The following is a 27,643-nucleotide window of genomic DNA, read 5'->3' on the forward strand; positions in this document are numbered from 1 at the left end:
CTCTCTCCCTTCCTCTTTCAAAAATAAATAAATAAAATTTAAAAAAAGGGGGGGTGCACCTGGGTGGCTCAGTCAGTTAAGCATCTGACTTCAGCTCAGGTCATGATCTCATGGTTTGTGGGTTCAAGCCCTGCGTTGTGCTTTGTGCCAGAGCCTGCTTTGGATTCTGTGTCTCCCTCTCTCTCTGCCCCTTCCCCAGTTGTGTGCTCTCTCTCTCTCTCTTTATTTTTTCTTTATCTCTCAAAAATAAATAAATACAACAACAACAAAAATTTATTCTCTCACAGTTCTGTAGGCTAGAAGTCTGACAGTGTCAACAGAGCTATGGTCCCTCTGGAGGTTCTGGGGAAGAATCTTTCCTTGTAGCTTCTGGTGGCTTCCAGCAATCCCTGCTGTTTCTTGGCTGAGAGATGCCTTACACCCATCTCTGCCTCTGTCGTTCTCACTGACATTCTCACTGTCTCCTCCACGTCTTCACTTGGCCTTCTTTTAAAGCTGCTAGTCATTGGATTTGGTGCCCACCTTAATCCAGAGTAACCGCATCTTAACTTGATTACATCTGTGGAGGTCCAATTTCCAAATAAGGTCACATTCACAGGCTCTGGAGGTTAGTACTATGGCATATCTTTTTGGGGACACGATCTACCCCACAATTTCTTTGCACATGGATGTAGTCCAAGCTCAGATACTCAAGGGCACCTGCAGTCAGCCATTGTTCAGTCCCAGCTGGAGCCCTGACAGCTCAGGACAGAACTGGGACCTCCTGGCCTGTGATGGGTACAGTGGCCAACAGGGCAGGGTGATGAGGTCTCTGCCTGAGTATCCCTCCTGCCTTCACACATGAAACAGCACAATACTTGATATAATATAGTAGGACGTCCAGAGGNGCTTTTTTGCCAGGTTCCAGCGAAATCAAAGGACACCTTTTAGCCTCTCACTGGGACATGCTCTGGGTCTACCCCGTGCTTCCTTCTTTCATGAACACTCTTTCACTTTGGTCACCTTGATTGTATTTTAAGCTACCATACCTGCCCTTGCTGGTGATTCAGCTCAAATGAACTCGCCCCTCTGCTAATCCTTCCTGTCCCGCCTTCTCTGTGTGCCCCAGGGCATTCTGACAAAGCCTTGTGTGTGTGCTTGACTCCAAGTGCTATCTCCCCAACTAAATCTCCAGCCCCTTGGCCAAGGACTTGACATTAGCGTGTCCGCAGGCCAGCACCGGGAAGCAGGCCTCAGTGAACACTTCTTGGCTTACTGACTGGGTGTACCTTTCTCTAAACTGTGAACAAACAACTCAGGTAACTGTCCTGTTCTGAAGAGAACACTGTTCTCTAAATATGCTAGTTCTCTGCTGATATCATTTGGTTGTGCCGATAAAAATACAGAGCTAAAATTGTACATAACAGGGATCTTTGTGTCTCGAAGGATTTACTATTAATTATGTCTCCATCTCCTTTTGTTTCCTCTGCTGACCTCCTTCCCACATATTTTCATCTTGCCTGGACTGCAGAGAAATGTCTCTTACTTCGGGCTTGTGTTACTATANTCTAATGAAACAAAATACCACCAACTTGAGTGGCTTAAAAACAACAAAAGTTTGTCTCCATCTCTCTCTACCCTTCTCCTGGTTGTGCGCGCTCTCTCTCTCTCTCCCTTCCTCTTTCAAAAATAAATAAATAAAATTAAAAAAAAGGGGGGGTGCACCTGGGTGGCTCAGTCAGTTAAGCATCTGACTTCAGCTCAGGTCATGATCTCATGGTTTGTGGGTTCAAGCCCTGCGTTGTGCTTTGTGCCAGAGCCTGCTTTGGATTCTGTGTCTCCCTCTCTCTCTGCCCCTTCCCCAGTTGTGTGCTCTCTCTCTCTCTCTTTATTTTTTCTTTATCTCTCAAAAATAAATAAATACAACAACAACAAAAATTTATTCTCTCACAGTTCTGTAGGCTAGAAGTCTGACAGTGTCAACAGAGCTATGGTCCCTCTGGAGGTTCTGGGGAAGAATCTTTCCTTGTAGCTTCTGGTGGCTTCCAGCAATCCCTGCTGTTTCTTGGCTGAGAGATGCCTTACACCCATCTCTGCCTCTGTCGTTCTCACTGACATTCTCACTGTCTCCTCCACGTCTTCACTTGGCCTTCTTTTAAAGCTGCTAGTCATTGGATTTGGTGCCCACCTTAATCCAGAGTAACCGCATCTTAACTTGATTACATCTGTGGAGGTCCAATTTCCAAATAAGGTCACATTCACAGGCTCTGGAGGTTAGTACTATGGCATATCTTTTTGGGGACACGATCTACCCCACAATTTCTTTGCACATGGATGTAGTCCAAGCTCAGATACTCAAGGGCACCTGCAGTCAGCCATTGTTCAGTCCCAGCTGGAGCCCTGACAGCTCAGGACAGAACTGGGACCTCCTGGCCTGTGATGGGTACAGTGGCCAACAGGGCAGGGTGATGAGGTCTCTGCCTGAGTATCCCTCCTGCCTTCACACATGAAACAGCACAATACTTGATATAATATAGTAGGACGTCCAGAGGGCTGGGCATAGCTCTGTCACCAACATGCCGGGTGCACAAGCTATTTTTCTGCACATCAGGTCCTTATTTGGTTGAATTATACACGAACAAATGAGCAGACATGTACTGAGTACTTGGCATGTGCCAGAGCAGGGGCGAAGTCCTAGGATACAGAAACAATGAAAATTCGGTCCTCAACGAACCTAGCATCTAGTGGGGATACGTCATCCATGAGGTCTTGTGAGGATCAAAGCTCTTCGTGGTCCATGACATGTTGTGCCCATGTCATCAGTGAAGAGGACTCGTGGGGTCCAGGCCTAGAAGGTCTGTGACAATACCACAGTTCCTCTGTGAGGCCTCCGACACTGCTAAATGCAGCATCTTGGAATTCAGAGGAGAACATTCACTTGCTTGTTAATGTGAGCACTGGTCATGCACCAGACACAGGGCTGGGCTCTGAAGACACAGTGGGGACCATGGCAGGTAGAGGCCCTGCCCAAGGAGCTTATGGTTTCTGGGAGACACAGATATACCATGAGTGGCACGTTCTGACATTCCAAGGAACTCCTGCTTTGGCCTGAAAAGTTAGGTAATTTTGCGAGGTTTCTACCTTGGACCTTGGTTTAGTTCATTCAGCCTGGTATAACAGAACACCATAGACTGGGTGGCTCATAACACAAATTTATGTCTCATCGTTCTGGAAGCTGGGAAGTCCAAGAGTAAGGTACTGCCAAATGAGTAGTGAGTGCCCACTTTCTGGTTCATAGACAGATGTCTTTGAGTTGTGTCTTCACATGGTAGAAGGGGGAAGGGAGCTCTGGAGTCTCTTATAAGAGCACTGATCACATAATCCTCATGACCTAATCCCTTCCCAAAGGCCCCACCTTCAAATACCATCCCATTGGGGATTAAATCTCAACACCTGAATTGCGTCATCTTCCACAAGATGACAGGGGCCTCACTATTATCTAGAATAGTACTTTCCATCGTTGGAAAATGCTCTTCCCTCCTCTCCCCTTTCCACCTTCATCCTCTGAATAAACCAGCATCTGATGATCCCTCTGTTAGAAAAGAAGGCGGCTCCCCGTCCTTAAGGAATTTACTGACGTTTGAGGGTCTCAGACAAGTCAAGAGATATGACAGTGTAATGTGTAAGGATGAGTTTGGGGTGTGGCCATGCCCTGCACTTATCGCTGAGGGAGCAGCTGACTGTCACAGGACACCTGTGGTGGCCACTGTGAGGAGGTGACCCCAGGCTGGGTCTTGAAGGATGAGTGGATGTTAGAAAAATCAAGGGGGAAGAAATTCCAGGCAGAGGACATAGTGGGTGCCAAGAAAGGCAAGGGGTCAGAAAATAGTAAGACATATCCCACCCACTCATAGCCTCAGAGTGGAGGGGCTGAGCGAGGAGGCGTCCCTCCTCCTTCCCCACCTCCACCAGCTTGGTAGATGAGTTGTTTATGGATTGGTCAGACACTAAGACCATGAGATAAACTCTCAAACACTCCTGGGGATTGCTATATACTAGAAGGCTGTGCACAAGAGTGTAGCTCTCAGCTTTGTCCTCTTAGAGCTGGGAGCTGGAGGGAAGCCAGGGTCCAACCAGGGTAGAGAGCCAGGCTCTTTCCCTCTCGTCCCCTCCAAGTATTGTTTTGTTTTGTTTTTTAACCTTTTTAATGTTAGTTATTTTTGAAAGAGAGGGAGAGAGTGAGCAGGGGAGGGGCAGACAGAGAGGGAGACACAGAATCCGAAGCAGCCTCCAGACTCTGAGCTGTCAGCACAGAGCCCGACATGGGGCTCAAATTCACAAACCATGAGATCATGACCTGAGCCGAACGAAGTTAGATGCTTAACCAACTGAGCCACCCAGGCGCCCCGGGAAATGTCTTAATAAACACTCATGGGAGTAAGGTTCCTCAGCAGGGAATTAATGTCAGTGTAACTCATGTGGGCCTAGGGCTAATGCGATTTGTTCATTCACCCCAGGACAACGGCCCACAGAGGGAAGGCAGCAGACTGTCAGCATCACAGACTTCCTGTCCTCATGGAGTTGACAGTCTCCTTAATCTCATCACAATGCCGAGGGTTTGTTTGTATGCGCTCTATGCCTACCAAACAGGAAACAGGGAGACTCTGAATGGGGAAGGCCATCAAATTCACAGGTGAGGAGACCCAAACCCAGGCCCATCCGAAAGGAGTACAAAGCAGGTGTCCTGGGGCGTGGCTTCCTTGTTGGTGTTTTAGTGCCCAGGCCCATGCAGCTGCCATACAGTCAAAGCCAACGCCGGCCACCTGTGACGCTGTTGCCTTGCTCCCCATGTGGCAGCGTTTCTAGGTGCTGGAGAGAGACAGATTGTGGATGGAAGCCAGACCAGCTACAAGAGCACTTCTCCTCTCGAAAACGACCTGTCTGGCAGTGTGTGATGTTTTCTCCACATGGCCATAATTGGAAGGTACCTCCCTTTTCATAATTCTTTTTAAGAGAAATGAGAGCAACACCCAGATGATCTGTGATTACCAGGATTAGATACACTTTTTCCATCACCTTGACAGCCGGGAGAGGAGCAAGGCCGAGGAACAGGATGTTACGTGTGTGTGTGTGTGTGTGTGTGTGTGTGTGTGCTGTCTCCACCACCTTCTCCCCAGCAGGCGTGTCCTACAGCACAGCAGTCCTGGAGGGTTGGGAAGCTGCCACTCCGGCCCCCCTCTGCTAGGAAAGAACTTGGGCCCAATGCTTCATTTCCACTGGTGTGCTCAACGAACACACACGGAGCATCTCTTTGGTGCCAGCCCTGTGCTGGGTGTTAAGGGGACAGAGATGATGAGATGTTACCCTTGGTCTCAAAGATGTCCCCGTCTGGTGGTCTGACCGGAAAGGCAGAATTTTCTGCCAGAGCTTGAGGAGTGGGGAGATTTTCAGTAGGTGAAGAAAGGGAAGGCATTTCAGGCAGAGGGCACAGCATGGGCAGAGGGGTGGTGGTTTGGGAAAGTGGGAAGGACGGGTGGGTGGCGGGGAGATTTCCCTAGAGGGACAGTGGCTGGAAAGGGAGGCAGGAGCCATTTAGGGATGGCTTGAGTCAGGATATGGAGAGGACTTTTTGTCTTTAGAGGATGGAGAGAAACTGAAATATTACAGGTTCATGATGCCTGCTTCCCCTCGGGCGAGTGCAGAGAGATGTGGTGAATCTTCAAAAACATGACTACAGCCAGGCATAATCTTAGAGCAAGCAGTAAAAATATTTTTTTCCTTCCTTCCCTTCCCTTTTCCCTTCGCTTCCCTTTCCTCTTCCCTCTTATTCTCCCTTCCCCCTTTTCGCTTCCCCTTCCCTTCCCCCTTTTCCCTTTTCTTCCCTTTTCTGTTCCCTTCTCCATTCCCTTCTCTTCTCTTCCCTTCCAGAGTAAACATTTAGTCTACTCATTCTCAAAGCTAAGATATATGTCTCACTGATCCCATGTCCAGAGGCCTGGAAGCAGAGGGAAGACTAATTATTAAGGAATTGGTGTCTCATGGTCTCTTGAATGTTGAGAACAAACTGAGGACTGATGGATTTGGGGGTGAGGGGAAGGAGGTGATGGGCATGGAGGAGGGCACTTGTGGGGATGAGCGCTGGGTGTTGTATGGAAACCAACTTGACAATAAACTATTAAAAAAAAAAAAAAAGGAATTGGAAGCTCCTCACCATCCCAGCTTTACCTCTTCAAAATGAACACCTATGTTCTGGGCACCATATTCAGTATTTTTATAAACACTGCTTCTAATCCTTACAGACTTACAACAACAATAATAAGCAAGTGTCATTTGCTTAGTGACCAGTTTTAGGTTCTAAGCACTATGAGAATTTTAACTAGTTGAAGTCGGTGCTCTTCTCATCCCCATTACACAGACGAGGAGACTGAGGCTGAGCAAGAAGAGGGAAATCCAAGTCCATCCATACTGCTTCCCAGCACACCAGCCCCTCCCCTGGAAAGGGGCAGGGACCCTGCCTTGCCCCTGTGCAGAGGTGGGATGAAGGTTAAGGGAGGAATTGTTTTGCAATCTGCAAAATGCATACAAATACACACTGGTCAACTGTGCGGTCATCAAGAAAAACAGTGATTCCAGATAGGAAAACATTATCAATAAGTGAATCCTGCTTCATTTTTTATTTTAAAAATGCTTTAAGTTTAATTTGTTTTGTTTACTTGGATGTCTACACCACAGATTTCTTTGTGTTTCTATAGCATCAAAAAACAAAAGCAATTTGGAAATGAGGTCATAACTTAGTTTCACTTAAAAAAAAAAAAGTTCTTGACAATGTGTCCATGGAAGTTTTCTTATGTGGTTGGTTGGTTTCTGGCGAAGATGATCACTGATATGTCCAGTTAGTCTTGGGGACACAAGGAAGATGGCTCAGACCCCAGCCACTATCTCTGAGAGTTTCCAGGAGAACGTGGAGCACGTCTCTGTGTCTCTGTTCCTCGGAGCACTTTACAGAGTGCATTGATCATCTGTGGATGGAGGTACACGGAGCCACGCCGAGACTGCCGCAGCAGGGAGGTGCTGGGTGGGGAGGCACGCTCTGTTCCTTCTTCAAGTCTCTTTCCTGGACACCAGAAGGTGGAAAAATGGCCCTTTCTGGTAAACACAGATGGCCTGGGAACATCCCTCCACTTTTACTTTAAAAGGATACAAAGTGAGCCGGACCTTTAACCATACGCGTGGGAAGCATGTGCCCAGGGAGCTGGCTGCCGTGCCGGAGAAGCCTCCCCCTCCTGTTTCGGCTGTCTGCTCTGCTCCCGCCTTCCTGATGCCTCCTCCCAGCCCTCAGGGCCCTGCCACCCCTGCCCTGAATAAGGCCCCGTTTTTCCCTTCTTCTTCCCTCCCAGATCTGCCTCCACATCGGGTCATTAAATAAACGTTTGCCAGCTTTGGTTTCTCTATGAGAAAACCCATACAAGGCAACAGTCCTGCCAGGAGATCCTGGGGGCTTAAGTGAGATACGCTGCATAAGGTACTCACCAGTGCTTCGCCTGGGCAGTGCTCACTATGGGCTAGGACCTAGAGCGTCTGCTCTTTGCCTCCTACATCGTACAGAGAGAGGCCTTTCATCCCACCTGAACTTCTGAGGCTGCCTCTTTCTCCCTCCTGCATATTTTCATGAATCCCTATGTCTTGTCATTCTCTATGTCATTCAATGTCCCATCAGCCCTTCCAGGAAGATCACTGTGTGAGTTATCTATGGCCGCGTAACAAAGCACCCTAAGACACAGTGGAGTAACAGAACAGGCAAGTCCTATTTCACGCAGTTTCTGGGGGCGAGGAAGCTGAGAGGGGCTTAGCTGGGTGGTTCTGGCTCTGGCTTCCCCATGAGGCTGTAGTCAAGCACTTGGCTGGTCATCTGGGCTGGGCTGTCCACGTCCAAGCTCAAGCTTACTCACAGGGCTGTTGGCAGAGGGTTTGATACCTCCCATGTGGGCATCAGAATAGGGCTGGTCATACATAACTTCTGGATTGCCTCAGAGCAAGTGATGAGAAAGACGGGGTGAGAGGGACCACAGTATCTTTGGGTAACCTGATCACGAAACTGACATACCATCACTCCTGCCACACTCTGGTGGCCACACAGATCAGCCCTGGTGCTATGTGGGAGGGGACCACACAAGGTTGTGAACAGCAGGAGGCAGGGATCATTCACCTTGCAGGCTGGCTAGCATGGTCACCCAGGTAATAAATGCCAGTGATGGGCTTACTGAAGGAGATTCCATTCTTTCCACAAAACATGGATTCCTCCTTCAAGAAATCCATCCTATTTCATCATCTTCAACCTCTTCTGCTTCTGGTCTCCTCGGGCCATGAGTTAGTCGGCCTCCTTGGCTTGAAGATGCCTCATGTGCTTCCCACACCTTGCCTCCCCTGTTCACTCTGCATCACTCTTACCCATCAATGCCACATGCATCTCTTCATTGATTCGTGGCCATACTTCTTACCATCTTTTTGCCCCCTTGGGCTCCACATCTTCACCAATCTTCACCATCATCTCCCTGTCACCTGACTCCTCCCTCACTGAAGAAGTCAAAGAGTCGGTGGCCACCACCCTCCTGATGGGCAACAGCTGCGGTCTCCGCGTGAGCCTCCTCCTCCCTGACCTCTGCTGACCAGCCGTGTGAGTTGTGCTGTGCTCCTCCCTTGGCTTCCGTAGGAAGACACCTGGGGGTCCTCAAAGTTCGCTGCTCCGTAGCTGGCTCTTTTTCCTCCTGGCCCTGAATGTGGTTGTGGCAGAGCCTCTGGGTTCTGCCCCTCAGCTCCTTTCCTTATTTGCTGCCCCCTTTGCAGGCAAATTCTGGGCACCCTTCTAGACACAGGGAGGACAATCTGTAGCATCTTCTCCCTAACTATCTCTCCTGTCAGCTCCTTCATATCTAATCCCACAGCCTCTGTCTTATTCAAACCTGTAATTCCCCCACCCCCTGGGTTTCTTCCTGCCCCACATCTTCATGGTCTTCACCTCCAGGTCTGGCCTCCTCATCCCTCCTTCACAGAAGCATGCTATTCTGACAATGTCACATCCTACTTAAACTTTTTTCAATAGCGCCCCGTTGAGCACACAAGAAAATCTAACAGGCTTGCAGGGAGCCCCAGATCCTTGTGATCTAGCCCTTGCCTTCTCACTCAGTGATGTAACTCACCCTTCCTTCTCCCCACTCTCATTTTACTTATCAGACAGTGCACTGTTAATGGTATGGCCCTGCGGGGAGCCTGTGCTGGCCCACCCAGCCTCAGCTCAAGCATCCCCTGTGCAGTGGGGCCCTCCCAGTGCTTCCTGGGGACCATGGAGGGGGGTTCTGTCCTCCCTGCTTGGATCCCCTCAGGACTCCCCCCTCCATACACATTTCCAGCCCCTGGGACTATCTGCCTCAGGGCTTTCTAATGCTGCAGAGCATAGCCTTTGAGCAGCTTGGCCATTTCTGCCTCCAGGAAGCGGCCTAAGGGCCATGAAGAATGGGACTTGGTAGGCGAATACCCAGGCTTCCTCATACCTTATAGGTGGGGCAACTCTGAAATGTGTTCTCGCCCAGTCTCCCAGGAGCACCCAGTGGGATTAAGACTCAGCTACCCCAAGGGTATCAGTTTCCTTTTCCTGTCTCACCCCCTCCCCCAGTCCCCTCTGCTGCTTCTTGAAATTATCTCCTAAACGAACCACCTGCCCCCAGGCGGTCATCTCTGGGTCTGCGGTAGCTTGCACACACCTCTGCACCAACACTTCCCATGCTGAAAACTTCCAAGATGCCTGTGCCCAAGAGTCAGCGTGCCAGTCCCAGTCAGGGCAGCAATGAAAAGCCTCAATGCCTGGCAATGTGCCCCACCCAGAGTTGGTATGTAAATAAAAGACCGCTTTTCCGAAAACTGCCCTGATTATGTTTCTTTGCCATTGAAGCCTTCAGTCTTGTCTGGGAGGTTAAGTCCAAATTTCTCTGGTCCAGACATTTATGATCTCTCACAGTGTCCCCCAGCTTCCAGTTTGTTTCTCAATGCAAGCTTTTGCTCAAGTCAGGGTTTGTGCCTGGGCTGCCCTAGAACTTGAAATACAGCTCTCCTTCAAGGACCAGCTGATCATGGCCGCCTTCTCCTATGCCTGGCCTCCAAGGGCAGTACCTGTGCTCATCAGGCATCTGGCTGAGCTTGGCCAAGCTCATGACTGGTGCTCAACAACCTTGGCCAGAAAGGAATCCTTCTGCAGAGATTGGCGAGGGTTTCTGGCCATGGTTCCCATGGTTTTGTCCATTATAGCTCTTCTTGCACCTCAAGAGGACAAAGGCTATTTTAAGTCCTTGGCATAGAGCCTGATGGAAGAGCTTCCTTCTCCATTCTCTTGGAGTAATTAATACATTTTTTTCCCTCCCACCATCTCATAGGCAACATGCCAGGCAGGGTATATTCAGATGCAGCCTTCCTCCACTAGGAGAATGAATCGTTTTGATTCCACAAGTGAATTATTCACATAAGCATCAGAGTTGAAGATTTCCTACCCAAATTCAGGGAAGTATTTGTCTAAGTATCTACCCTGGCTAGCAACTGGTAAAATGTTCTACATGTGGATGCTTTTAGGAGCCACATATTTTATGATAACAAGGTAGAAGGAAATAGTCAAAAGCTTTGAGACTTCCGTAACATAAAAAAGTTTACTAAGTTTAAAAATTGGAAAAGTCTAGGGGTACCCAGGGGGCTCAGTCAGTTAAGTATCTGACTCTGGATTTCATTTTAGGTCATGATCTCATGGTTTGTGTGTTCAAGCTCCACATCAGGCTTTGCATTGTCAGTGTGGGACTCGCTTGTGATTCTCATTCTCTCTGCCCCTCCCTTGCTCCTTGCTTGTGCTCTCTCTCGCTGAAAATAAATAAACTTAAAAAAAATTAGAAAGGCCTAGATGCAAATTCCAGATGCAACCCTTTCTAGATGAGCACTTCTGGTTCGGCCCCATTTTATAAAAGCAGCAGCTGAGGTTTGAAGAGAGATCAGTGTCAGCACAGAATCTGCACATAGGAGCACAATATTAATGTACGTAAATGTTTATGCAACTTAATCGCCTCTGAGCTTCTGCTCCCTCGTCTATAAATAAGGAATTATATGTAGTATATATTACATACGTGCATCACTTTAAACCCTAAGCCTCCGTCTCCTCACCTATAAAATGGATGATTTTTATTCCTACTCTCATCTCCTATGATCCTCACATACTGTAAGATAAAGTAAGTGAAGCCCCTTTTGGAGTAGTTTTCCCTGTGATAATACCTATAGGACTCTAACCATAGTATATGGGAAAGAACATAGGCTCTGAGTTCAGGAATCCTAGGTTCATCTCCTGGCTCTTCCACTTATTAATCGTGGGGAAATCAGTAATTCCAGAGCTTCTTTTAGTCCTAATCTTCTCCCTTGTGAAACGGAGGTGGCTGCTTTGCAGACTCACTGTGAGGATTAAAGGGATCCTATGTGGGAGAGTGCCTACACACGGCGGTCCCTTTCCATTCACTGCCCCCCACCTACCCTCACCCCGTGATGTTAGTGCTTTGCCCGGCACTTAAGGGAATGGATGAGATGGATGTGTGAGTGAATTTTCCCCGGAGATGAGCATAGCGGTTTCCTCTCTAATTTTTAATTGGTAAATCACCATACCTTAACAGAGTGACAGATAATGGGGGAAAAAGTAGTGTTTGGATGCTTAGACCTGTGCTCTTGGATGTCACAATGTAGTCAAGTCCTATCTTTATTCCCTAATTGTCCTGAAAAAGAATAACAGAAAAGCCTAATTTATGGTTTATTCTCATTCCAGAGAGGAACAGTGGGTTATTTCTCCAGCTGTCCCTGTTCTTAAGCAGGGAGGAGCCCAGGGAAGAATTTCACAGCTAAGTCAAGAGCTTTCCTCCAAATTCAGATTTAAGCTCTGAGCAAAATGAATCACTGACTATCTTGCTCAGTTAAGACTATCATCTGCTTTCCTAAGAAAACATGGCTTCAAAGAAGGACTTGTTTAGCCATCAAATATTTAGAGCCTACTCTGTACCAGGTTCTGCTTTGGAAGTTTAGAGGAATAGATCGGGCAGAGAGTGGTCTCCAAAGCATTGTTGTGTGGCAGAAAGCGGCATAGTTCTGCTGCTGCGAAACCTAGGTTCGCCTCCTGGTATTGAATTTGCTTTCCATACGTCCTTGGGCTAACCTATTTGGATCTGAAGTATAATAAATCCCTACTTCATTAGATTGTTTTGAAGCATGTGGTATGCTGGCCAGACCAGAGATAGAATTCCAGCTATGCCACTTACTAGCATGTGGCCTTGGGTGACTCACTTTACTTCTTCGTGCCTCAGTTTCCTCAGCTGCAAAATAGAAATAACAAGTCCTCTCTTGAGGTGCCTGGGTGGCTCAGTCGGTTAGGTGTCCAGCTCTTGGTTTCAGCTCAGGCCATGATCTCACGGTTTGTGATTTTGGGCCCTGTGTCAGGCTCTGTGCTGACAGTGCAGAGACTGCTTGGAATTTCCTCTCTTTTTGTCTCTCTGCCCTTCCCCTGCTCACACTCTATCATTCTCTTTTAAATAAATAAAAGTACAATAAAAATAAAAATAAAGAAATAACAAATCATCTCTTCTTTTAATCATTTTTTAGTTTTTTTTTTTTAAATCTTCATTTATTTTTGAGACAGAGAGAGACAGAGTGTGAATGGGGAAGGGCAAGGAGAGGAAGACACAGAATCTGAGACAGGCTCCAGGCTCTGAGCTGTCAGCACAGAGCCCAACGTGGAGCTCAAACTCATGAACTGTGAGATCATGACCTGAGCTGAAGCTGGAAGCCCAATCAACTGTCACCCAGGTGTCCCCTCCTTTTTTTTGATGATTTAAGTGTTTTTTTTTTTTTTTCTTAAACAAGTCATCTCTTAAAAGACCGTTGGGATGGTTCAGAGCTACGAATATCAAATGAAAGCACCTTATGAAGTTTCAGGCAGGGGGTGGGTTTTTCCAGGTCAAATTGGAATCCATGCTGAACTTCCTAGCTCTTCTGGGTTAATTCTTTCACTTACTGCTTGAAGACTGGCCTGAAGTCAGATGCAGGAGACTAAACCTTTGAATTTGTGCTTTTCCATTTTCTAGAAGACAAATCCTTGGTTGCAAAGGCAAACTGACTTCTTAAGGTGACTTCTGCCTTCTGCTTTCCTTTGTCACGGGTCTACCCTTTGTAGGTGGGAGCCCTGGAGGGCTTTCTCTGCAAGTGCACTGCCATTCGTTGACCCGAGAGACCGCGGTCTCTTCTCTCCCAGCTCTTGCCTCTCCCAACGTTCGCAATCAGCTTATTTCAGGGAATGCCTGTGTGTCATGGGCATTCCCTCTAGATGGGGACACACTTGCGATTCTCTGGCTCACCCTGCACATGCAAACACGTCCACTAAATCCTGGCATTCTGAATTATGTGTAGTCTGGGGCCCGATGGCCTTTCTGGGCAAGGTACTGTGAGTCAAGAGTGGAAAATTAGAGTAGCTGATGTCCTGGATCTTTGTGTTTCTATCCCACCCCGAGAGGGTGGAGCTCACTCTAAGTCCTTGCAAAGATTTTCCTATGGGCAGCAAATAGCAGGAGCGCTGATGGAGCCCAGACCTGCACTGGAGTAGGGTGGCTGGCAGAATGAGAGGCATGGTGATCCTTCCCGGGATCTGTTTGCTGGGGCTGATATGCATGGGCATTTTGAGGGGGAGTGGAAGAAGAAAGGAGTTGGTGTGCATCCAAGAGCCTAAAGGCAAAGGTGTTGAGGAGGGTGGAAGGGACAGTGTGGCAGCTGTGTCCCCACAGTCTGTTACACGGGGATGAGACAAGTAGACAGTAGGTATTTGTAAAGTGTAAAACTGAGACTTGATTCACTGATGCAACCGGCAGGGGTATTTCTTGTCCCTAATCCCCAGTTATGAGCTTTCATGGCGCCAATTTTAAAGGGTCTTGCTGCCAGCTTTTCGGGAATGACACCCACTCGTGAGGTTGTAGCTCTTCTCTCTGAAAGCCTCGGTTTCCTCCGTTTGTAAAGTAGTGATGATAATAGCCTTTGCCTCAGATCAGTGTTTGCAGAAGTCAGGTCAGATGTCAAAATGGAAATTGCTCAAAAACTCTAAACCCCTTGGAGTTTGTTAGAAATGTGGGAGGAGTAAGATCGGCTGGTGGAAAGCCAAAGAGAGAGGGGTAATGGGTTAGCTCGGGATCATGGATGGAAAGGTTGGCTTCCAGTGGACCTCTTCATTCAAAACAGGACATTCCTCCTTATTAGCTGATTCCTGAAGCGGTCCCTCCCGTGAGTGCCCAGTGTGGTTCCAATCAGTGAAGGCGCTAGTGTGTGGACATTCCCCAAGATAGCAGATTTCGAGTCCACTGGCGATGGCTGTGTCGTCACATACCTAGATGGGCTCTTCCATCCCATGGAGACTGATCCCACAGCTGGAGCTCTGAAACTAGCTCCCTTGTGTCTTAGAAATACTTGAGGAAACAGAGAAAAGGGTTTGTTTGCGTTCAGCTTTCAAAAGCCTCCTCATGCCACTTCGTTCCTTTTGAAAATGGAGGTTTGTTTCGAGTTCATAGAATCGTAAACGTCTGGACCTGGGTGGTGGTGGAGGACTTTGAGTTCATCAAACCCAACCCTTTGATTGTACAGAAAAGGAACTTTGAGTCCAGAGTGGGGAACGGACTTACTTGAGGTTTCATAGCCATGTCGTTTGGGACATGAGGCCCACAGAATCTTCATAGTGAAGATGCTATAACAGATCAAGAAGTGGGTCCAAATCCTTCCTTTACCCTTTAGGTGACCCCTCGCTCCCCAGGCATGTAGGGTTTCTTGGGAGCTGGACATCAGGTTTCTTAGGAAGGGCAAGCAAGTGAGTGTCTGTGGCCTTGGGCTTTCTGACTCTGGTATCTTCTGAGTCTAGCAGCCACTCTGGGGGCTTGGGGCCACTGTCCACATCCTGCACGCAGCTCCCGCCCCAGTGTTGGGACTTAGTCCCAGTGTTGAGACTAAGAGGACCCAGGAATGGGAGGAGAGTGGCCTGGGTGTAGGACGCCAGGAGATATTTACTCTCTGGGCTGGCAATTGCGTGGCCCCGTGAGTGTCTCCTTCAATTCGCACCTACGCACTTGCCTCACCCTGGTGCTGGCCCTGACCTCGTGGCCACTTGTGTCATGCCCTCTCCCACCTCTGAGGCCTCTGCCTCTGAGACCTGCACAGGTCCCCTCACTGACCTCTGGACTCAAAGGTGGCTTCGGAGCAAACTTCCCTGAAGTAAGGTAGCTATGCCCTTGACTTTTACTCCTTCGCTCAGCTTTATTTTCTACCTCAGGACTTTTCAATTCCCAACCGAATTGTCTCTCGTCTCCACCCTCCCTCCAGCACCCAACGGACACAGACATGGAGTAGACCCTCAACGCCTATTTGTTGGCTGAGACACCAAAAAGACAAATGGGAGACACCTGTCTTCCATCTTCAAGGTTTTATTTTTCAATCCATGGGGTAACTCTGGCCAAATCTTTGGTTTCACTGTCTCCATAGAATCTCCCCAAAATATTCAGTCACAAAGTGCTTTGATTTACCTAGTCTATAACTATAGACAGTCTATAACTGTCTCTTTTTAAAACATTTAGTTTCACCCATTTTTTTACATTAAAAAAAAAAATCGATAATCTCACGACCCACCACCTAGAGGCCAAATGTTTACTGAAGTTGTTCCCTGTAGTCTGCATGTGTCTGCTAAAATCCCAGGGCAATGGTTACAGCCAGTGGCTGGTTTTCTTCCAGACAAAGGGCACACCCTTGTGTCACCCAGGGGTCCTCTGGTAGGACAGGCAGATTCCTTATCACCCTCCTTCCCATCCGGAACCATCCATGGCCCCCCGACTGTCTGGCAGGTAAGATTTGAACTCCTCAGCAGGGATCCGGCTGGTCTGCAAGATCTGACCCAGCCTGCCTTTCTAGTCTTTTCTCTCCCTTGTACCTTAAAAATCCTTGCTCCAGACAGACTTGTCTCCTCAGTATCCTTCCAAGACTTGGGTCTGCGGCTTTCTCCTTTAGAAATCTCATCCAGTTCTACTGTTCTCCCCCCTCCTCACCGCCCCCGACTCCCCACAGCGATTCCTGGTTTCTGGGCCTAACTTCGGCTTGAATTTCAAATTGCCTGTTGGCATCTCTTTCCATGAGCACTGCCAGCAGCTAAAATTCAACACAGTTAAAGTCTGCCTTTATCTCCCCTCTCCATATGCTCCTCCTCACTCTGCCCCCATTTCTTTTTTTTAAAGTTTTTTTTTAATGTTTATTTTTGAGAGAGAGAGAGAGAGCTCAAGTGGGGAAGCGGCAGAGAGAGAGGGAGACACAGAATCCAAAGCAGGCTCCAGGCTCTGAGCTGTCAGCACAGAGCCCGACGTGGGGCTCGAACTCACGAACTGAGGTCATGACCTGAGCCAAAGTCAGAGGCTTAACCGACGGAAGCACCCAAGTGCCCCACTCTGCCCGCATGTCATTCTGGAGTCACACCATTGTCTTGGGCTCTCAGGTGTGAAATCCCAGAGTCTGAGAAGCTTCTGCTTTGCTGGCCAGCCATACTTATCAAGTCACCACATTCTACCAATTCATCCTAATAATAGCTATGAGTATCAACTAACCACAGATGCACTACATATCAAGAAACTTTGACTATATTATCTACAATCTCCAAACTAAGGCTGTGGGTTACCTAGGGTGCGGTGCATAAAGAGACCCAGACATTCAGTGGTGTAAACAAAGCACGTGTGTATGAATAGTCTAGAGGTGAGTGGCCCAGGGTGGGCGGGACTCCTCTGTTCTACGAGGACATCCAGGAGCCCTGGCTGGTAGGTCAGTCCGTCAGCTTTGGGACCGCTCTGGTTGCTTCCATTTCCCAGCCCTCAGAATGAATGGAAGTGGGTCCCTGGCAAGTGGCTTAGCTGTCTTTAAGGAGCTACTGGGGAGCTGTTTGTTTTGCATCTGCTCATGTCCATTGTCCTGAGCTGAGTCACATGACCACCACAGCCACAAAGGAGGCTGGGACATGCAGCCTGCCGCTCGTGGCCGTGTGTGCCCGGCTAACTTGGGATGGGGTTCTGTCATCAGAAGGCAGAACAGGAAGATGGATTCTGGTGGGTACTGTTTCCTTCAGTTCAAAGATAGGGCAACAGAGGCCTTGAAAACTGAAGAGACTCAACTAAGCTCCCAGAACTTTCCAAGACTGGCTCCCAGGTCTGCTAATTAGAGAGTCTCTGCTACCCCGCAGGTCCCCTCAATAAGTAACACATGTGTGTCCTCTAGAAAGAGAAAGCCCACCACAAGGCCAAGCTCTGGACAGATTTCAGAAAAGAAAGAGGCATGAAGGAGGAAAGGAGGGACCTAGTTGGGTGGAGCAGAAGGAAGAAGGGATCGTTTCTTCTAAGCAGGCAGGTCTGTACTCGATGCCTAGGTGTACGCATTTCAACTCAGATCAGCAACCCCCCACCCCCACCCCCGTGCTTCTTCTGTGGAAGGCTGAGTTTCGAGGGAGAGACAGCGTTAACACACGAGCAGAATGCTTCCTGCAACATTCAGTGTGTGCGCTAGCTTCAGCTGAGAGCCAGCAGCTTCGCTGGGCCCTCACGCCCTCCATGACCTGCCCCATCCTCAGCCTGGGGCCTTCTCTCTTCCTGTTCCCTCACCCGCACTGACTTGCCATGGCTGGGCCATGCCTATGCCCATGCCTGGAATGGTCTGTCCCCACCCTCTCCTGGGTAACACCTCTTTGTACTTCATGACTGTTGGGGAGTTTCTTCTCCAAGAGGAGTCCCCTGACCCTGTCCCTCCCCTCTCTGTGTTGGGGGGAGGGGCCCCTTGTGTCCTGGGGCACTGCAGTCCCCTACCACAGCAATGAAATCACCCAGCAGAAGATATCAGCTTGTAGAATACCCATATGAAGAAGGCTCACAGCACCTTGCCGTGACCACAGAGGAAAAGTCTCCCCTGAAGACTGCAGACTTCTTGACGTTGGCCAGTGGTTATTTTGTATCATTATTTTTTAATTCGGTAAACACAAAAATAATCCTTATAATCTATAGGTCAGAGTCAAGGCTTCAGCCTTTGGATTTGTTTGCTGGGGCTGCCGTAACAGAAGCCACAGCCTCGTGTTCCTAACAAATGTATTTTCTCGCAGTTCTGGAAGCCCAAAGTACGAGATCAAGGTGTTTTTCTGAAGTCTCTCTCCCTATCTCGTAGATGGCCCTCTCCTCTCTGTGATTTATTTTATTTTCTTGTATTTTTATACAGAGACTACAAATGGGGGAGAGGGGCAGAGGAAGAGAAAGAGAATCCTAAGCAGGCTCTATGCTCAGTGTAGAGCCCAACACAGGTCTCAATCCCACGACCCTGGGATCATGATCTGAGCTGAAATCAAGAGTCAGATGCCCAACCAACGGAGCCACTCGGGAACCCCTCTGTGTGTATGTGTGTGTGTGTCCCCTAATCCCCTCTCCTTACTATAAGATGAGCCATATTGGATTAGAACTCACCTATACAACCTCATCTTACCTTAATTACCTCTGTAAAGGCCCTGTCTCCAAATACAGTCACATTCTGAGGTGAAGGGGTTAGGACTTCAACGTATGAACTTGGGGTCCACCGTTCAGCCCCTGACTCTGGCATAAATCATGGCACAGAGAAGAGAGAAGAAGAAGTTCTGATTAGAAAGTGCAGGAGGACATTCATTGGGGATGTGATCCAAGTCCTCAGGGCTGTGCGAGGGAAAAGACTATAGCTATTCCTTTGTATTCCGTACACCTAAAGCAGGGTACCGCTTGTAGAAGATGCTCCTGGGACAGCCTAGAATAAACAAATGAACAGGGAAACGAATGAACTAGCACTTGACCTAAGAATGCTGCTGTTTGGATAGCATCAATGCCAGCAGGGTGACTGCTCTTGGTGGTTTTCCTGGGCCCCCTTCTCCTCGCAGGGTCAGAGAGCAAGGCTCCACGTTTCTCATTTGCCTCCAACAATGACCATCAGGATCAAAATTTTCCAACCCAATTAAACATTTGGGTGGTTGGGACCCGCCCAAGGAAAACAAGAGTGCGTTCAATCAAATCTTTTATTTGGAAAATGTTTTTCAGCTGAGAGACTTGGGCCCCTGGACATTGGCTGGCTCTGGGATCCTATTGCTAAAAGCCAGAGTGGAAATTTAGAAAAATTCAACAGCTCAGAGTTAAAAATGATCAGCCCTCAACTGTGTTACCTTCGTTACAGTTTTTACAGAAGGCTTTCACATCCATGATTTGATTTGACCCTCAAAACAACCCTGTTCTGCGAGTAACAGAAAGAGGGTGAGCTTCGACGTCTAGGTAGGGTCTAAATCCAGTGCTCCCAGTTGCCCGTGGTGGGAACTTGGGAGAGGTGACAAATTTCTTTAAGATCTGATTTTTCACATTTGCGCGATGGAGATGATAATACCTTCCTCTTAACAGAGGATGAATTGGTTTCTGGTATGAGAAAGAGCCTGGCACATTTCAGTCCCTCAAAAAATAGAGCAAAAGCTGAAGCCAGAATTTGAATCCTCTTCTCCCTCCCCCCTCCATGCCCGCCACCTTTAAAAATACTTTTTCTTTCTTTCTCTTTTGTTTTGTAAAATAGAATACAGTAAATAAATATAATGTAGAATTGTTGTGATTAACTGAACAACACACGTATATAATAAGTGCTCAGTGAAGTAGTTATGAGTATTCTTTTTCGACTCTGATACCTTGTTAAGAAGATAAAATCAGGGGCGCCTGGGGGGCTCCGTAAGTTAAGCGTTCAACTTTTTCAGGTCATCATCTCAGGATATAGGAGTTGGAGCGTCGGGCTCTGTGCTGACAGCTCGGATCCTGGAGCCTGCTTTAGATCCTGTGTCTCCCTCTCTCCCTGGCCCTCCCCCACTTGCACTCCATTTCTCTCCCTAAAGTAAACAAACATTTAAAAACCTTCTTTAGGGGCGCCTGGGTGGCTTAGTCGGTTAAGCGTCCGACTTTCGCTTAGGTCATGATCTCGCGGATCGTGGGTTCGAGCCCCGCGTCGGGTTCTGTGCTGACTGCCAGCTCAGAGCCTGGAGCCTGTTTCAGTCTGTGACTCCCTCTCTCTCTGACCCTCCCCTGCTCACGCTATCTCTCTCTCTCTCCTAGAAATTTTAAAAAAAAAAAAAACATTAAAAAAAATAATAAAAACCTTCTTTAAAAATGAGATCAATAACTAGCTGTCTTCTGAATGCTTCAAACTTCAAATCACCTTTGACCTTGAAAGATCGCTTACAATTTCCAATTTAAGAGAAATTGACAGAAGTATGGAAACACCACCAGACCAGGGGAGAAGAGCCCCTGCTAGAGTTGGGTACTCAGCTTCGTTGCCAGGAGGCCTTAGAAAAGCACTTTCCCTCTTGGGCCTCCGGTTCCTCATCTCTGCAAAGAGAAGAATGGATGAGGCGAAGTTCCTTGTCGCCCTCCACCCAAGCATCTATGGTTCATCCCAAAACCTTTAGCCCGAGTCCAGTAAAAATCCTTAGCACTTAAAAGGGGAAATTTAACCGGAATTTTTTCTGATTGATGTGCACTTAACCAAACAGAACCCTACTTTCTAAGAGCTCTTTGATGTGTAAGCTGCCTTAAGGAGATTTTTTAAAGGGGTATTTTAAAAGTTTTTTTTCTTAGAAACAGGAAATCAGGTTTGGCAAGAGGGAAAGAAACTCACACACACCACGGTCTGGGGGTGGGAGCGGTGGGTTTGTTTTCGGCAGGCAGGATTTGAGAGGGTAACCGAGATTGGCAAGAGGTGGCCGTGACCACCCTGGTGTAGCCTCCCAGGAGTCTGCCGACTCGAAAGGCTGTGTGAGCATCTGGGGTGGCGGCAAGGAGCCGTGCCTGAAGCCTTTCCCAAGCCTCTGAGGACGAGCTGAATGTTTACTTTCACCCCCCAGCCCCACATCGTGCTTCTTTCTCTTCTGCGATGTTTAGCGGGCCCAGTTACCAAATACCTTGAATGATCTCTAAGGAAAATATTTTTCACTAGCTGATCAGTTTTCCCTTCCAGAAAGAAAAAAAAAACAACCCAGATGAGCAGATGGATGAGTGTGTGTGGCAGAGAGAGAGTTCCAGTTACCCCTTTGAAAGGCTCCTAAAAGCTCTGTAAGCCGAGTGATTTTGCTAAGTAGTCATGAAACGGGCAACTGGGGGTGGGGTGGGAGGAGGCTCCAGGTCAGTCTCCTATCAGCTGGAGGGGGTGGGGGCTTGGACCAAGTCCCTTCACTTCCTCATCCACGCAGCCACAAGATGGAGAAATGAGGACTGTCAGCAGTGTTGCTGAGGTCAGCTAAGGTCTACTTTGAGGCTCCCAGTAGATGCTCCATGAACAACCCCTTTCCTACTTTACTGGCTTTACTTGCTTTTGTTGAGTGACCGGTCTGTGGCTTGTCCTTTTGCCAAGTATTGACGTGGAATGCCTTTGGTGACGGTCTTCGGCATTCCTCGGCTTCGAGATCCATCACCACCCGGACCTCTGCTTCTAGGTCCCCGCGGCACTTTCCCTGAGTGGCTGCTGCAGGCATGGAGAGGTGGCATGCCACACAGAAGAGTACTGGGCCAGGAGCCAGGTGACCTGGCCTCCAGCTTCTCTTTTTCTTTTTAATTGTGGTTAAAAAACCACATAACATAAAGTTTATTCTCTTAATTTTTAGGTGTATGGTTTAGTAGTGTTAACTATATCCACATTATTGTGGAACAGATCTCCAGAACTTTTCACCTTGTGAAACTGAAACTCAATACCCATTGAATAGCTCCCCACTCTCCCCTCCCCCCAGCCCCCTGGCAAACACTCCTCTACCTCTGTTCCCATGAATTTGACTACTGCAGATATCTCCTGTAAGTAGAATTATATAGTTATGTCTTTTAGTGACCGGCTCGTTTCACTCAGCATAATGTCCTCAAGGTTCAACCATGTTGTAGCACATGACAGGATCTCCTTAATTTTATGGGTGACTACCACAGGGTATCCATTCATCTGTGGATGGGTATTTCCACTACTTGCGGCAGTGAACGTGACTATGCCAGTATCTCTTCAAGATCCTGTTTTCAATTCCTTTGGATGTATACCCAGAGGTGGAATTGCTGGATCATATGTAGTAATTCTACTTCAGTCTGTTGAAGAACCTTCTTACTATCTTCCACAGCATGCCATTTTTACATTCCTGCCAGTAGTTCACAAAGCTTCTGATTTCTCCACATCCCTGTCAACGCTTGTTATTTTCTGAGTGTTGGTAGTGGTCATGCTGATGGGTGTAAGGTGATAGGCTCGTAGTTTTGATCTGCTGATGACTTCGCTTCTAGCATGCTCTTGCCATCTCTTTGACTTGGTGGCCCTGTGACCCTGCTGTAATGTCTAGTTTCCCTGTCTCAGGGGGCTTGTGGTAGAACTGTCTGGAATGATGACCAGGACGCACGCTGTGAAGCCAAGTGTGTCAGCTTGGGCTGTCATAACAAACTACCACAATGTGGGTGGCTTAAACAACAGGCATGCATCGGCTCATGGTTTTATAGGCTAGAAGTCTAAGATCGGGGTGTTGGTAGGGTTTGTGTGATGAAGAATCTCTTCCATGCCTCTCCCCTACTTTTTGAAGGTTTGTTGGCCATCTTTGTAATCCCTTGGCTTACAGACACATCCTTCCGCTCTCTACTTTCATGCTCACGTGGCATTTCCCCTATGTGGGTGACCATGTCCCAACTGCCCCTTTTTATAAAGACACCACTCATATTGGGTTAGGCCTGCCCAAATGGCCTTATTTTAGCCTAATTACCTCTGTAAAGACCCTCCTTCCAAATAACGTCACATTTTAGTTACTGGAGGTTAGGATGTCAACATATCATTTTGGGGCGACATCATTCAAGCCACAGTACCAGGTATGTCTGAGCTTGCATGGAGAGGTTCCCTGGCATGTCTAGGGGATGAAGAATTAAGAGAATGATGCTGAGCTGGAAACGTGGAGGATGAGGAAGGACCCCACCTGGGAAATTCACATTCCTCCAGCTCTTCCCAGAGGCCAGCAGGGTGAAGGAAATCTCCACGCCAGGCAAGATCTGGAAGCCAAAGTAAGAACCTGAGCAAAGTGAAAGGGTCTGGAGCACTTGTGACTGTCCATGTGGGTGTTGTGGGTGAGCCGGCCTGATTTAGAGGCACAGGGCGGTCTCTAGCAGCAGGCTCTTCCTTAGCTGACCGCAGCTTTCCAGCAAAGGGACCACAAGCAAGGGCCAGGCTGAGACAAACCTATTCCCAGCTTGCACTTACAGGCTGGCACAAGCTGCGCACTGGCCAGGGAGGGACTGTGTGTTATGGAGTTTAGGGAAGGATCGCAAACCTCAAGGGCTTGACTGGAGTCCTCATCTTTATTGGGGTTCGGCGCCCTTATGATTGCCTGAGTTACCCAGTTCTGCTTGACCAAAGGTCACCAATCTTTGTTTAGTGCTCCTTTGGTCCAGTGCCACCCCATGACATCACATTGTCTAACATCAACTCTAGCTGTGGATATGTAGTGGACGCTATAACGTGCCACTGAGATCCCCCTTGAGCGATGAATGACTTTGGGGTCGGCTGGAGCCTTTTCTACAGCCTGCCTTTTCCTTTGCCTCCTCCTGCATCCTTTCCTTCCCTTCTACATCTGTAATAAGCTTTTGGCATGTGTCTTTCCATCTCAGAGCCCACCTCCCAGGAAACCCCACCTGCAGCATCTTATCATCCAAATAGGAGAGGCCTGAACTTGAAGATGAATATTCCAACCCCACAGAGAAAGGCCCTGGAAAAAGAAATGATTGTAACTAGCATGTGATTGTAATCAGAATGTATTTCTCTCATAAATTAAATAGGGCATGGACAGATCCAAGCTCTAACTTTCAAAGACACAGGACTAGAGAACATCTTTTTGGCTTTGATTCAAGATCATGAGGATGAAGGGAATGGTATTGTCATAGAAAAATATTTAACTGCATATTTGTTTAAAAATGTTTTCTTAATCAGGGAAGTCTCTTTCCCGGGAATGCATGCACACACAGAGTTGTACATCTGACAGGTGTGAAAAGCAAAGCTTCAGACGATGTTTTCTGCCCAGCCCGTGGCTACACACAAAGAAATGGGTGTTCTTTGGCCCTGGTTCTGTGTAAATGCATCCCATCTGGTGTGAACTTCTCAGTACTTGGCTAGAGTCACTTTTAAGAAAAGAGGAATTTAAGAGGGGCTTTTGCAAAGTCAGCAAATAGAACCTCCAGCTGTTTGGAAGATGTTTTGGCAGTGCTGGGGGTACGGGCAGTAATAACTGGCTGGAGGTGGGGATGGGACTAGAGAGTTCCCACCTGCAAAGTTGAGCAAATAGACATGTGCTAGCCTTTATTTACATCAAGATGAGATGGGTCTTTACCTTCAATTCAAATGCTTAGATACAGAGGTTGTATGTGCTCACAGGCATAAATGCCATCAATATTTCTAGGTATTCATAGGTTGATATCAGGCCTCCTGGGATTAGAGATCCCTGTTTCAGGACTTAATGGAGCCTTAAGTCTTGATACTGCCACTCAATGCTCCGAACTGGACATGGCTGAATGTTCCACTGGCTAACTGTTTAAGGTCCTCTCTCTTCAGGTGAAGCTCAAGGTCTTCCATGATTGAAACCAGAGAAAACCTTCACTAGTATTTCTCTTCTCCTCCTTTCAGGTACATGGAGTGACTGTGGCCATGAAGTTTGATTTGGCCAATAAAATATGAATGGAATTGCCCTAAGTGATTTCTAGNGGAGATCCCTGTTTCAGGACTTAATGGAGACTTAAGTCTTGATACTGCCACTCAATGCTCCGAATCTTCCATGGCTGTACACTGGCTAACTGTTTAAGGTCCTCTCTCTTCAGGTGAAGCTCAAGGTCTTCCATGATTGAAACCAGAGAAAACCTTCACTAGTATTTCTCTTCTCCTCCTTTCAGGTACATGGAGTGACTGTGGCCATGAAGTTTGATTTGGCCAATAAAATATGAATGGAATTGCCCTAAGTGATTTCTAGGTGAAAATGTTTGAGAACTGGAGGTCCATTCTCCATGGTTTGTCTTGTGAAAGAATGCGTAGAAATGGAGGGGTCGTCACATGGAAGCATCCTTGAATGTGAACTGACATGAAGGCAAGCTGTCCTCCATAGGTACTTGGGCTGACAAGGGCTGACATATGTGAACCGAACTTTTTGTGTGCTTGATCCCTGAGTTTTGGGGCTGAATTGTAGCATTGCTTAACTTATTGTGGCTGGTCACAGAATTCTTTCTCCTGCTCTACCTGTACCTGTAGCTACTTCCCTTACTGGGAAGACCACGGATTTTGACATCAGAAGACTTCCTTAGTTTTCATGTTTAGAGAAAGAAGCCAAACACCACCCATCATACGCAGTGGTTCTGCTTAGCTCATAGGTCAACATAAAATATTATATCATTTCTTCCCTCCTGCCCTTCAACCACGTCACAATACTTGCTTTTGCCTCCAGGTGCCCTCCATTTTTAGACAAGGAATCTCTCCTGCATTCTTTATTTTAAACTTGAGTTTTTGATAAATTACAATATCATAGGGGGCATCATGAGGACCCAGTCCGAAAGCAGCCTGGAGTTTATATATGTCAAGGAAGCTGATCTTGGCTTGTCAACAGGGAAAAGTAAGCATTCCTGAAAGTCAGAAAGATGGATGGATTAAGGGTATGAATTAGGAAGATAAATGCTCTGAAACCAAGCTCTCTTACATGTCTAAAGTGTTAATATTTAACAAAAAGTGAACACTTGATTGGTTTTTAGTTTCAAGACTTCAATGGTATACTGAGTTTAGTCATTAGTTTAAAACTTTTTACTAAGCTTCTACCATATGCCCGGGAATAATTTAGGCTCTGGGGATAAAGCATTGAACAAAATAGAAAAGAACACTTCAAGAATGGATTCTTTTTTTTACTTTTTTTAAGGAAGGAGAGCTAGATAGTAAATGTATAGTAATAAATAAGCTACTTTCAGATAGTGATAAATATTGTGAAGGAAGGAAGCTCTTCATGGCAGACGGGAACAGTGCTATGGGACCTATTTGATCAGAGTCATCCAGAAGACCTCACTCAGGGGTGATGGGTGCACTGAGCACTGAAGAGGAAAGCCGGTCAAGGGCAAGTCTTGGGGAAGAAGGCAAAACAAGTGAAAAGTCTTGGGTGTACGAAAAGGCTTGAAGGGAGGAGGAGGGAAGCCATTGGTGACTTGAGGCCATTGTGACTGAGGCCACAGGGAAGAGACAACATACGAGATAAGGTGAGAAAGGTGTGCATGGGCCAGGATACGTAAGGCCTGTGGACCACAATTAGGGGTTTGAATAAAACTCAAATAGCAGTGTGAGGAGATGAAACCATTGGGGGGCTTTTCTTTCCTTTTTTAAAACAAATTGAGATAGAGCTGCTCTAACAATAAACCGCATGCATATAATGAGTACAATTTTGTGAGTTTTGTCCTATGGGTGTATCCATAGAACCTTTTCACAATCAAGATGGTGGATGCATCCATCACCACCAAAAGTTTCCTCATCCTCTTTTGTAAACCCTTCCTTCGGGCCCTCCTTTCCTTAAGTTTCCACCATCCCGGACTTCCACTGATCTCCTTTCTGCAACTATACATTTGTTTACTTTTAAAAGAACTCTACATAAAGGCAATTATATAGTGCACTCTTGTAAACAATCTAGCTCATTTTAGCCAGCATCATTGTTCTGGGATTCATCCATGTTTGAATTCCCTTTTATCACTGAGTAGTATTCCATTGTCTGGATAGACCACAACTTTTATATCTACTGACCTATTTGTTGATAGACATGTGGGATTTTTCCAGTTCAGGGCTATTGCTAAGAAACTTGCCGGGAACATTCATGTACAAGTGTTTGTATGAATTAATCTTTGTTTTTCTCTCTCTTGTATAAATACCTAGGAGTAGTTTGGCTGGCTGATATGGTAGCTGGATGTTCAGCATTGTAAGAAACTACCAAATTGTTTTCTGAAGTGGTGATAGCATTTTACATTTCCACCATCAGTGTGTCAAAGTTTTAGGTTTTCAACTCTTGGCCAACATTTGGTATAGCCAGTCTTTTTAATTTTAACTGTTCTAATCAATGTGTAGTCCTATCTTACTGGTTTATTTTTTTCATTTGCATCTCCCCATGGCTGTGAGCTGAGAATCTCTTCATGTGCTTATTTGATGTACATCCATTTTCTTATGTGCAGTATATGTTCAAACTTTCTCCTGATTAAAAAAATTTTTTAATGTTTATTTACTTTTGAGAGAGAGAGACAGAGTGTGAGAGGGAGTGGGAGCAGCGAGAGAGGGAGACACACAATTGGAAGCAGGCGCCAGGCTCTGAGCTGTCATCACAGAGCCCACTGAGGGGCTCAAACTCAACAGAACATGAGATCATGACCTGAGCCGAAGGCTCAACCAACTGAGCCACCCAGACACCCCTGCTGATTTTTTAATTGAGCTTTTGTTTTCTTACTATGGAGTTTAGAGAGTTCTTTTTGTATTTCAGATACAAGTCCTTTATCAGATTTGTCTTTGT

Source organism: Crocuta crocuta, unplaced genomic scaffold, assembly GCF_008692635.1.
Source record: "Crocuta crocuta isolate KB4526 unplaced genomic scaffold, BGI_CrCroc_1.0 scaffold168, whole genome shotgun sequence".
NCBI classification, from domain to species: domain Eukaryota; kingdom Metazoa; phylum Chordata; class Mammalia; order Carnivora; family Hyaenidae; genus Crocuta; species Crocuta crocuta.